The sequence below is a fragment of the Nerophis ophidion genome, linkage group LG06 (genome assembly GCF_033978795.1).
Source record: "Nerophis ophidion isolate RoL-2023_Sa linkage group LG06, RoL_Noph_v1.0, whole genome shotgun sequence".
NCBI lineage: Eukaryota > Metazoa > Chordata > Actinopteri > Syngnathiformes > Syngnathidae > Nerophis > Nerophis ophidion.
Genome location: NC_084616.1, coordinates 67,741,491 through 67,753,989, shown reverse-complemented (window position 1 = coordinate 67,753,989; position 12,499 = coordinate 67,741,491). Strand labels below are relative to the sequence as shown.

The window sequence follows — 12,499 nt, the reverse complement described above, 5'->3', positions numbered from 1 at the left end:
ATGGCTGCAACACGTGCCAAAGTAGTTGGGAAAGGGCATGTTCACCACTGTGTTACATCACCTTTTCTTTTAACAACACTCATAAACATTTGGGAACTGAGGAAACTAATTGTTGAAGCTTTGAAAGTGGAACTCTTCAACAGTCAGAGGTCTCCACTGTCGTATTTTACGCTTCATAATGCGCCACACATTTTCCATGGGAGACAGGTCTGGACTGCAGGCGGGCCAGGAAAGTACCCGCACTCTTTTTTTACAAAGCCACGCTGTTGTAACACTTGCTGAATGTGGTTTGGCATTGTCTTGCTGAAATAAGCGGGGGCGTCCATGAAAAAGACGGCGCTTAGATGGCAGCATATGTTGTTCCAAAACCTGTATGTACCGTTTAGCATTAATGGTGCCTTCACAGATGTGTAAGTTACCCATGCCTTGGCCACTAATGCACCCCCATACCATCACAGATGCTGGCTTTTGAACTTTGCGTCAACAACAGTCTGGATGGTTCGCTTCCCCTTTGGTCTGGATGACACAATGTCCAATATTTCCAAAAACAATTTGAAATGTGAACTCCTCAGACCACAGAACACTCTTCCACTTTGCATCAGTCCATCTTAGATGATTTCGGGCCCAGAGATGTTGTTGATAAATGGCTTTCGCTTTGCATAGTAGAGCTTTAACTTGCACTTACAGATGTTACGACGAACTGTATTTAGTGACAGTGGTTTTCTGAAGTGTCCCTGAGCCCATGTGGTGATATCCTTTAGAGATTGATGTCGGTTTTTGATACGGTGCCGTCTGAGGGATCGAAGGTCACAGTCATTCAATGTTGGTTTCCGGCCATGCCGCTTACGTGGAGTGATGTCTCCAGATTCTCTGAACCTTTTGATGATATTATGGATCGTAGATGTTGAAATCCCTAAATTTCTTGCAATTGCACTTTGAGAAACGTTGTTCTTAAACTGCTTGACTATTTGCCCACGCAGTTGTGGACAAAGGGGTGTACCTCACCCCATCCTTTCTTGTGAAAGATTTTTTGGGAAGCTGTTTTTATACCCAATCATGGCACCCACCTGTTCCCAATTAGCATGCACACCTGTAGGATGTTCCAAATAAGTGTTTGATGAGCATTCCTCAACTTTATCAGTATTTATTGCCACCATTCCCAACTTCTTTGTCACGTGTTGCTGTCATCAAATTCTAAAGTTAATGATTAATTGCAAAAAAAAAATGTTTATCAGTTTGAACATCAAATGTGTTTTCTTTGTAGTGCATTCAATTGAATATGAGTTGAAAATGTTTTGCAAATCATTGTATTCCATTTTTATTTACATCTAACACAATTTTCCAACTCATATGGAAACGGGGTTTGTAATAAAAGTTTTAATCAATCAATCAGTCTTACCTACCTACATGTCCTACGTCTGCCCTGGCAAAAGGCATCTAAGAGGCACCTCAACTGGCTCCTCCACCCTGTCGGCCACAGGGTAGAGGTAGGGAGGGTATTCAACTAAAATTCAAATAGGTTGAGATTAGAGATGCGCGGTTTGCGGTCTCATCCGCGGAGTCCGCGGATAAACCGCGGGTCGGGCGGGTGACATGACGAAAAAATAGATTTGAATTAGATTCGGGCGGGTGGCCGTTGAACCATCCGGAAATATTTGATATACATGGTTCTGGGATCGGTATCATTTGCCATTCAAAGAGCCATTTAAGCGAAGAAAACAATAGGAGACACTATTATCCTTTGGAATGACTGCCAGCAGTCATCCAGATAATAAGTATTAGGGCGTGCTATGAAGCCATTGGCTTTGTCGCCTTCTACAGCATGTACGATCTGCTTGTCAGTCCAGCAACATGTTGTGTGTGACTTCCGCGGCAACACGCACACGACTGCAAGGCATACTGGGTGACACAGAGTACACTAATGGTTGTGATATAAACAATTGTAACACTCTTAGTAATATGCGACACACTGTGAAGCCACACCAAACAAGATTGACAAACACATTTCGGGAGAACATCCTCCCAGTAACACAACATAAACGCAACACAACAAATACCCAGAATCCTTTGTATCCATGACACAGCCTGACTATTTTATACACCCCGCTAGCAGCAAAGTCCGCCAGCCCCCCCCCGTGCGTCGGTGAGGTGGGCGGGATTGGGGGCGCGGGGGTGTAAAATATATTAAGGAAGTGTCACGGATATAAAGGATTCTGGGTATTTGTTGTGTTGCGTTTATGTTGTGTTACTGTGAGGATGTTCTCCCGAAATGTGTTTGTCAATCTTGTTTGGTGTGGCTTCACAGCGTGGTGCATATTAGTAAGTGTTAAAGTTGTTTATATCACAACCATCAGTGTACTCTGTATCACCCAGTATGCCCTTCAATCTTGTACGTTTGATTGGGGAAGCTGCACACAACATGTTGCCGGACTAACAATCGGCTTGTACATGTTGTTGAAGGTGTCAAAGGCAACGGCTTCACAGCACGCCCATATTCTTGTCATCAGGATGAACGCCAATTAGATATTCGCGAGAATGTTAGTGGCTCCAATTGTCTTCATTACTCTGTGAAATGGGTTCAAATAGCTCTGAGAGTGGTAAAGGTGGCCAACCTCTGATGTATTTCAGTGGGCGGGTGGAGGGCGGTTGCGATTCTGATAAAATGTTGGTTTGGGTGGAGGGCGGGTGGATGACGACTTCGGTGATGCGGTTGGGAATGATATAATTGCCTATCCGCACATCTCTAGTTCAGATACAAAACATTTCCTCATGCAAAAGTTCGGACATACGACAGTATTTTTCAAATAGGGTACGGCAACCCTCTTGGAGGGGTAGGGGCTCGCAGTGAAGTGACAGGACGATCCCTAAAAGCAGAGGGACTCTGATTTGCAGGTTCCCTGTTTGAATTCTGTGAAGCCAGGGATTTTTGGAAAATTCTTGATGAAAACCTATAAGCATTGAATGGATTGAACATTTTGATGGTGGAATGGTGTAAAATCGAATTAAACATTTGGAACATCTGGGAAGCACAAAAACGGCAAAATAAGAATAATAAAGAATAGATGAAAGTGGTGTAGAATAATTTGTGTGTATATTAGGGCTGTCAAACAATTTAAATGTTTCATTACGATTAATCGCAGTTTGTCCATAGTCAATTCAAAATAAATGTAAGTTTTCATCATTAAAAAGTATACTCTAAACCAGGGGTGTCAAACTCATTTTAGATCGGGGGCCACATGGAGAAAAATCTACCCCCAAGTGGGCCTGACTGGTAAAATCACGACACGATAACTTAAAAATAAAGACAACTTCAGATTGTTTTCTTTGTTTAGAAATAGGACAAGCGCATTCTGAAATTGCACAAGTCATAATGTTGTTGGGGTTTTCTTTTACACTTATATGTTGTGGTTAATAGTACTCTATCTTTATTTGTCTTTATTTATATTTCCTGAATAAGGAAATATAAAACATTTTTTTTTAAAAATGTAAAAATATTTCCTGAATAAGGAAATATTAAAAAAATTAAAAATATATATATGTATATATATATTTTTTCTATTTCCTGAATAAATGATGTGTTAATGTTCATCAGTCAACTCATTGGTGTTCATTTTTAATCTATCAAGATACAAAATTATATCAAAATCAAATTACAGGATGTTATCTATGTAGTTTGATCATTTTCCTCGACTGATGTACTAACATCATGTGGTTTATTTTGTACATATGTGGCATCATCTGCAAAGATACAAAAAATTGCTATTGCGACATCTAGTGGACACATTTAAAACAGCAGTTCTTTTCATTAAAAAATTTCAGCAATTTTTTATATTCGGCAAACTCATCCCGTGGGCCAGTTAAAACTTGTCCGCGGGCCTGATCCGGCCCCCGGGCTGTACATTTGACACCCCTGCTCTAAACAGATCATTTTCAAGTTTTAATGACCATGACTGGACAATTAGTTCGCTTTAATGAAATGTTTTGAAAAATAATTTTCAAACAGCTTAATGAAATAAGAACATACAAACCCTTTTCAAGAGAATCAAACAAAAACAAAAACCTGCATTCCGTTGGTGCCTTACCAGATTTTGGATTTTGTAGAAATACAGAATTTGTATTCTTCCTATGAAGCACTTGCATTAACAGGAGCAACACTATGTTTAGATATCAGTTTTACACATTATTAAAAACAAAATCTGTATTGTTGGTCCTGCACATTTCAACATCTGTATGCTGCCGCTAAGTGACATCACACGCAAATAAAGTGTTAGCTTTCACTGTTATGCTGATGACCCCCAACTCGATGTGACCCTAAAGCTGACCAACACGCCAGATTGTAGTCACCTGGAGGCGTGTCTAGAAGAAATTGAACAATAAATGTCAAGCAACTTTTTGTATCTGAACACTACGAAAACGGAAATGCTGATTATCGGTCCTGCTAGACACCGGCATCTATTTAATAATAACTTCAAGTTAAAGTACGGGGTGGCAAAATTATTCTCTGCATCCCACCTTAACATTTGACAAAAAAACAATTACACAAAGCGAGTGGGTAAAGAATCTTGGTATTATCTTCTGGCCTCTCTCATTTGAGTCACACATTAAGAGTGTTACTAAAACTGTTATGATTTGCTGCTCGGATCATTCCATATTTGTGTTTTGTTCCATTTTTGTATTATAGTCTGCCAATGTTTGCCTTAGTTCCTTGTTTAGTCTGTTACCATGGTTGCTCATTAGTTTTCACTTGCCCCTTGTTTTCGACGTACACCTGTTCCTCATGAATACTGCCTTATTTAAGCCTGCCTCTTTTGTTATTTCGTTCTCGGTTCCTAATTTGCTCTCATGCAACACGTGACGACTGTTTTCCATGTTCTTACTCGCTAGCTTTCACGCTACACTTTATTTATTCCTAGTTCTCATGCTAGTTGTTTTGTTTTCCCTTTTTGTGCGTTTGTGCCAAGTGTTAGTGTATCTGTTTGTTTCCCTAGCTTCCATGCTAGCGCCTTTTGTTTGCCTTTTCTGCCTAGCACCAGTATTTTTGTTCTTAGCCTTTTATTAGTTAAATAAATCATTTTTTTTTTACCTTACGCTGTGTTCTTGCCTGACGAATCGTTGGAATAACAAATCCAGCATCGCTATGCCCACCAAGCGTCACAAAAACAGCTTTTTTTTTGTCCACTAGCGACACTGAGATCATTATTCATGTGTTCGTTACGTCTCGTCTCGATTACTGTAATGTATTTTTTTCGGGTTTCCCTATGTCTAGCATTAAAGGATTACAGTTGGTACAAAATGTGGCTGCTGGGCTTTTGACAAGAACAAAAAAGTTTGATTATCACGCCAATATTAGTTCACTTGCACTGTCTTCCTGTGTACTTAAAATGCGACTTTAATGTTTTACTACTTATGTATAAAATACTAAACTGTCCTGCTCCATCCTATCTTGCCGATTGTATTGTACCATATGTCCCTGCCAGAAACATGTGTTCAAAGAACCCCGGCTTATTAGTGATTCCCAGAGCCCAAAACAAGTCTGCAGGCATTAAAACGTTTTCTATTTGGGCTCCAAAACTCTGAAGCACATCTGCAGTCCCTTTGAAGGTTTCTCGTTGTGAGCCTTGGGTTGGGTTTTTTCTTACCCTGATGTGGGATCTGAGCAGAGGATGTTGTTGTTGCTTTTGCAGCCCTTTGTGATAAAGGGCTATGTGAGTAAACTTTGATTGATTGATTTATTGATTGTTACGATCATGCTTTGATTGTCAAAGATGCTTGCTTCTGATATTCTGTACATGTTGAACAAGTTACATGTATTCATATCTCTGCACGACAATGTCTTAGCCTTCTGTATTTGTTGATGAAATGCAATTTTAGTACTGTTAACATTCTGTATTTGCGGACTATCAATCAGAACACGTTATAAAGTAATACACTGTAGCAAAGGTAATAATGTGTAGTGAACTTTCATTACCCGATGTGGGCTGCAGAGGGCAGTAGTGGCATACCTGCAGTATTAATCCTAGTTTCAGTGGGAGCGAAGATGAGGCGCAGTCGTGTTGTGTTTCTGTTATTGACCCTTGAAGGGTCTTCATTTGTTAGCGCATAACTTCTTGAAAGGTCTTCAATTGTTGGCACATATCAGAGACTTCATTTTTTCTGGTGATGATTTGAGTTTGGGCTTCACGGTGGCAGAGGGGTTAGTGCGTCTGCCTCACAATACGAAGGTCTTGCAGTCCTGGGTTCAAATCCAGGCTCGGGATCTTTCTGTGTGGAGTTTGCATGTTCTCCCCGTGAATGCGTGGGTTCCCTCCGGGTACTCCGGCTTCCTCCCACTTCCAAAGACATGCACCTGGGGATAAGTTGATTGGCAACACTAAATTGGCCCTAGTGTGTGAATGTGAGTGTGAATGTTGTCTGTCTATCTGTGTTGGCCCTGCGATGAGGTGGCGACTTGTCCAGGGTGTACCCCGCCTTCCGCCCGATTGTAGCTGAGATAGGCGCCAGCGCCCCCCGCGACCCCGAAAGGGAATAAGCGGTAGAAAATGGATGGATGGATGGATTTGAGTTTGAAGACTTTCAATATTTTGCTTCAGACTTTTCACATCTTGTTTGTGTTCTTCCATTGCTTTTTCCAGATCTTTTTTTATTTCTTTCATTTCTTCTTTCATTTCTTTCCAATCTTCTTTTAATTCATGGAGTATTTTTAGTAAGTGAAGAAGTGAAGTGAATTATATTTATATAGCGCTTTTCTCAAAGTGACTCAAAGCGCTTTACATAATGAAACCCAGTATCTCATTTTTACTTTTAAACCAGTGTGGGTGGCACTGGGAGCAGGTGGGTAAAGTGTCTTGCCCAAGTACACAACGGCAGTGACTAGGATGGCAGAAGCGGGGATCGAACCTGCAACCCTCAAGTTGCTGGCACGGCCGCTCTACCAACCGAGCTATACCGTGATTTCAATAATAAATATGGCAGTGCCATGTTGGCATTTTTTTCCATAACTTGAGTTGATTTTACTTAGAAAACCTTGTTACATTGTAGGATGAATCCAGAGGGGCATCACAACAAAATGAGGCATAATAATGTGTTCATTCCACGACTGTATAAATCGTTATCGGTAATTAAGAATTGGACGATATCGGAGTATCGGATATCAGCAAAAAAACATGATCGGACATCCCTAATTTAAACGTTTTGGCAATCAAATTTAATTTGTCAAAATACATATATTTTTTTAGGGTCATCTAAATTGTGCAAGCAATTTACTGTGAATAATCATGATGAACCAATATTGAAAAGTATAATAAAAAATGCCATCTCCTGGTTGGGGAGGAGACCCTGCCCCAAGTGGAGGAGTTCAAGTACCTCGGAGTCTTGTTCACGAGTGAGGGAAGAGTGGATGGTGAGATCGACAGGCGGATCGGTGCGGCGTCTTCAGTAATGCAGACGCTGCATCGATCCGTTGTGGTGAAGAAGGAGCTGAGCCGGAAGGCAGAGCTCTCAATTTACCGGTCGATCTACGTTTCCATCCTCACCTATGGTCATGAGCTTTGGGTCATGACCGAAAAGACAAGATCACAGGTACAAGCGGCCGAAATGAGTTTCCTTCGTCGGGTAGGCGGGGCTCTTCCTTAGAGATAGGGTGAGAAGCTCTGCCATCCAGGAGGAACTCAAAGTAAAGCCGCTGCTCCTCCACATCGAGAGGAGCCAGATGAGGTGGTTCGGGCATCTGGTCAGGATGCCACCCAAACGCCTCCCTAGGGAGGTGTTTAGGGCGCGTCCAACCGGTAGGAGGCCACGGGGAAGACCCAGGACACGTTGGGAAGACTATGTCTCCCGGCTGGCCTGGGAACGCCTCGGGATACCTCGGCAGAAGTACTCCTTCCTGATTCCCATCATGTCCTGTGTCCAGTCTCAAATCTTGGTCCCAGTTGTGTCCTGTGTCGGCTGACACCGAAGGTTTCGGGCTTTCAGTCTTCCCTTTAGCTTTTGGCATCGTGGCAGATCGATGACGTCAGTGCCTCTTGTGTCTTAAACGGCAGTTACTTTAGCGACTTGCAGCACGTTTAACTTGTTTGTTCCAACAATGCGTACCTTGTGTTGTTCACAGATCAATTTGAGGTGTTTGTCTGTCAACTTATAACACTCTGCGACGTTGGAAGCACTTTAAAACAGCTGTAAACTCGCCGTAGCTTTTGGTTGCTAGGCAACCGCTTTGAGCTGCGGTAAGGCGCCGATGGCTTGAGGCAAACGTCTAATCCAACTTGCCTTATTTCAGCGTATCAGTGCCTCACAATTGACCAAAATGAGGTCAAGGATGCCAGGTAACTCTCCTGTGGTCAAAATCTTCAGAATAAACAAAAACTCCGGTAGCAAAAGCGGAGCCTTTTTTCATCGGACTGTCTACCCCACAGTTTTGAGGACCAGTCATAGACGATTTAGGGTGAAAAGCAATTTTTATTTTCACCCGCATACAAAAGAAGAACAGCACGGCGAAGACACAACAAACTCTCTTCTTGTCTTTCATGGACACACACCTGTTGTTGTTGGCTTTGGACTAGCAACTGCACAATACATCAAGGCCGCGGAACAGAGACACACTGCGGGCTTACACACACACACACCCACAAAAATATACGCCACACATACACACCCCACCACCCCAACCCAACGCCCTCGACGCAAATCCCATAGGGGTGATGAATGGATGGTCGGCGCCTGAGAGCTGCGACCTACCACCATGACCTTGAACTACCTTCCCTCTGTTGCTAAATATCTCGAGATGTATGTTGTAATATGTATATGTGCTTTGCTATGGAGGTTTTTTCCCTTGGACTCAGTCTGGACCCCTCCTGAGGGTCTAGCCTTAGACTGATATTTTTGTTACCCCCTGCCTCCTCTCCCAATGTCACCGTTTTCTCACCTTTTTAAGGAGCGCCCCAAGTGGCTGATCCGTTGGCGGTCTCGTCTTGTCCCCCCCTGTAACGTATGTCTGCTCTTAGCGGGACTGTGCCGAAAATTAAATTTCATTGTACTTTTTCAATGACAATAAAGATCTATCTATCTATCATCCTCGGTTCAGAGCCCACAAAAGGGCAAGGAAAAACTCACAACCCAGTGGGGCGTCAATATGAATGACTATGAGAAACCTTGGAGAGGATCGCACTCACTCTTGTGCGATAGGCCAGGGGTCGAGAGTGAAATGATTACGTGCTAATGGTCATCAGCAAACACTAACTATTAGATAATGGATATAATTGGATCAATATTGGAAAATTCCGGCATATAACTGTGCTTTGTTCACAAAGCAGCCGTCGGTTCGGTGGCGAGAGCAGACTAGCAGTAATCATGAGGTAGGTCTTTAGACCCTCAGAAAACCAAGTATATTTTCATTGCTGCCTTACTCTAGTTTAGATAAACAATTCCAAGTCTAGAAGACTTACTTATTTTGTTTCTTTTTTTCCCACAACAAGCAAGCAAGCTAGAGGAGTACCGTCTGGACACAGAGCACGGACTTTCTAAAGTTGGGACCTTGTGGAAATCTAGGGATGTTCTTGTACCTGACCATTTAGGACATGGGTGTCAAACTCTGCCCCGCGGGCCAGATTTGGCCCGCCGTGTAATTTAATTTTGCCCTTGAGGCAATATAAAATTATTATTAGTGCTGGCCCGCCGGTATTGTACAGCGGCGGTTCCAGTGTAACACCGCATTAACCGCTAATACTCATACTTGCCAACCCTCCAGATTTTCCCGGTAGACTCCCGGGGCAACCACACTCTCGAATTTCTACCGATTTTCACCCGGACAACAATATTGGGGGCGTTCCTTAACCTTCGTCTTGTGTTAGGGTCGGCACCGACCCGTTTTAGTTTTTAAATGCATAAAAAGACCACATACATTTATTTTTTGCATCAAAGCTTTTTGACTTTGTCAGGAACCTCTTTGTCAACAAAATAAAACATTTTAATTTTTTTCACTAAATTATAAAATGCTCTGGTAGAAATTATGCCCTTGGTGTTGTTAGGGTCGGTTTTGACCCGGTTATAAAAATAAGATGATAAAGCAATGATAAGAGCCAAAACTGAACACACTGACAGCCAGCTCCTCTCCCAATCATGTGAGCTTTAGTGGATTCTCATTTTACCTTGTTATCCTGTACAAAAACAAACAAAAGACGGACACTAAAAGTGTCACTTTTTGCCACTCTGATTTTGTTTTTTTTTATTAGTTTTGGAACTAGTAATCTATTTCTCTTGGTTTCATTCTCTTGATTGGTTGTTTGTTTGATGTTGGATTTCTGTTGCTGAAAAAAATACTTTTTAGCCTTTTTCTTGAAGTAAATATATATGGGTCGAAATTGACCCGTAACACCATAGATGTTACTATAGTTAAAATTCTTAAAATGAAAAAATAAACAAAACACATTTATTTAGGAGATGTGTTCTAATACCCCTTAGTAATAGTTAGGTAACACAACAACCTTTTTTTATTTATATGATTCGCTTGAGGTTCGTTTTACCATTTTTAAAAATTGAAATCGAGGTGTATACTGACAAAATAAGGCCCAAAGGCCCAAACCAAAAATATTAAAACCAATATTTTCAAGGATAAGGAAGCCTAACAAGGTAACCAAGAGATGAGAAACAAATTGGATGATAGATAATTGTTTTTAGTGTATTTTACAGCTGATTTAAAACATGGGTCAAAACCGACCCGTTAACATAAGAGATGGTAACAGAAAGCTAACACAAGAGGAAGGTTAAAGGCACTGCCTTAAAGCGTTCTTTACAACCTGTCGTCACGTCCGCTTTTACTCCATACAATCAGTGTGCCGGCCTAGTCACATAATATTATTATGCAAGATGGCGGCGCCCGGACGGGCTGCGACACTGCGGAGCTCTTGCTAAAGATGGAACATTTGGCGGAAATGCCGGACAGTTCTGCAGACTTCATGGCTGGCTCGCATCGTGGTCACTCCGTGATCACGTACGACCGCCAGACACTTCTGGATATGGACATACCGGGCCGTTTTGGACTGATAGACGCGGGCGTGCTAAACATGCTAACTAGCATGGGGATACATCGGCGGCTACATCCAGCGGCCTGTGAAGCAGCGGAGTCTAGTAGCAGCGGGGGCCGTCTACGGAGCAGACGCCAGCGGTGTGATCGGAAACGCGGATGTCGAGCGGGGCTAAAAACAAAGCAGAAGGCTAATCCCCACAGAACACCACTTCCCTCCACCCTGAAGACGGATTTAGATGGAAAATGCGAGACTACTGGTCTGGGTAAGGAGTCAGTTAAATTAGAACAAGTTTTTTCTGCTTTGAGTGTTTCAGAGTTGGACATGTGTTTTACTGAGGTGGCTAACTATGATGCGTGCAGTTTATCAAAGCAACAAACAAACAATCGGAAAATCCCCGTTACTGAGGAGGCTAACCATGATGTGTGCAGTTTATCAAAGCAACAATCAAACAATCGGAACATTCCCGTCGTATCAATTCCTAGATATGGTCGTAATTATACTGAATGCACTGGGCATAATAAACACAACATTATTAATATTGCTACTACGGATAATTTGATCAAAAATTCCCTAAAACAGCCCACTACCTATAACATAGGTTTTTTAAACATAAGATCATTGTCTCCCAAAACGTTGTTAGTTAATGATATTATCAGAGACAACAATCTTAACGTCATCGGTCTCAGCGAAACCTGGCTTAAACCAAACGACTTTTTTGCGCTAAATGAGGCATGTCCTCCTAACTTTACACATGCGCATATTGCCCGTCCGCTTAAAAGGGGTGGGGGGGTCGCACTAATATACAACGAAAACTTTAACCTTAGTCCTAACATAAATAATAAATATAAATCGTTTGAGGTGCTTACTATGAGGTCTGTCACACCGCTGCCTCTACACCTGGCTGTTATCTACCGCCCCCCAGGGCCCTGTTCGGACTTTATCAATGAATTCTCAGAGTTCGTTGCTGATCTAGTGACACACGCCGATAATATAATCATAATGGGGGACTTTAATATCCATATGAATACCCCATCGGACCCACCGTGCGTAGCGCTCCAGAGTATAATTGATAGCTGTGGTCTCACACAAATAATAAATGAACCCACGCATCGCAACGGTAATACGATAGACCTAGTGCTTGTCAGGGGTATCACCGCTTCCAAAGTTACGATACTCCCGTATACTAAAGTATTGTCCGATCATTACCTTATAAAATTCGAGGTTCAGACGCATGTTCGTCAAACTAATAATAATAATAACTGCTATAGCAGCCGCAACATTAATACGGCCACAACGACAACTCTTGCGGACCTACTGCCCTCGGTAATGGCACCATTCCCAAAGTATGTGGGCTCTATTGATAACCTCACTAACAACTTTAACGACGCCCTGCGCGAAACCATTGATAACATAGCACCACTAAAGTTAAAAAAGGCTCCAAAAAAGCGCACCCCGTGGTTTACAGAAGAAACTAGAGC

The 12,499-nt window shown here is 42.2% G+C and overlaps 1 protein-coding gene across 4 annotated transcripts in view; it reads right to left on the bottom strand.

Moving 5' to 3' along the window:
• Positions 1-12,499, bottom strand: part of LOC133555160 (sodium-driven chloride bicarbonate exchanger-like) — a 123,153-nt gene that overhangs the window by 24,323 nt on the left and 86,331 nt on the right. The gene's annotated exons all lie outside the window — the stretch shown is intronic.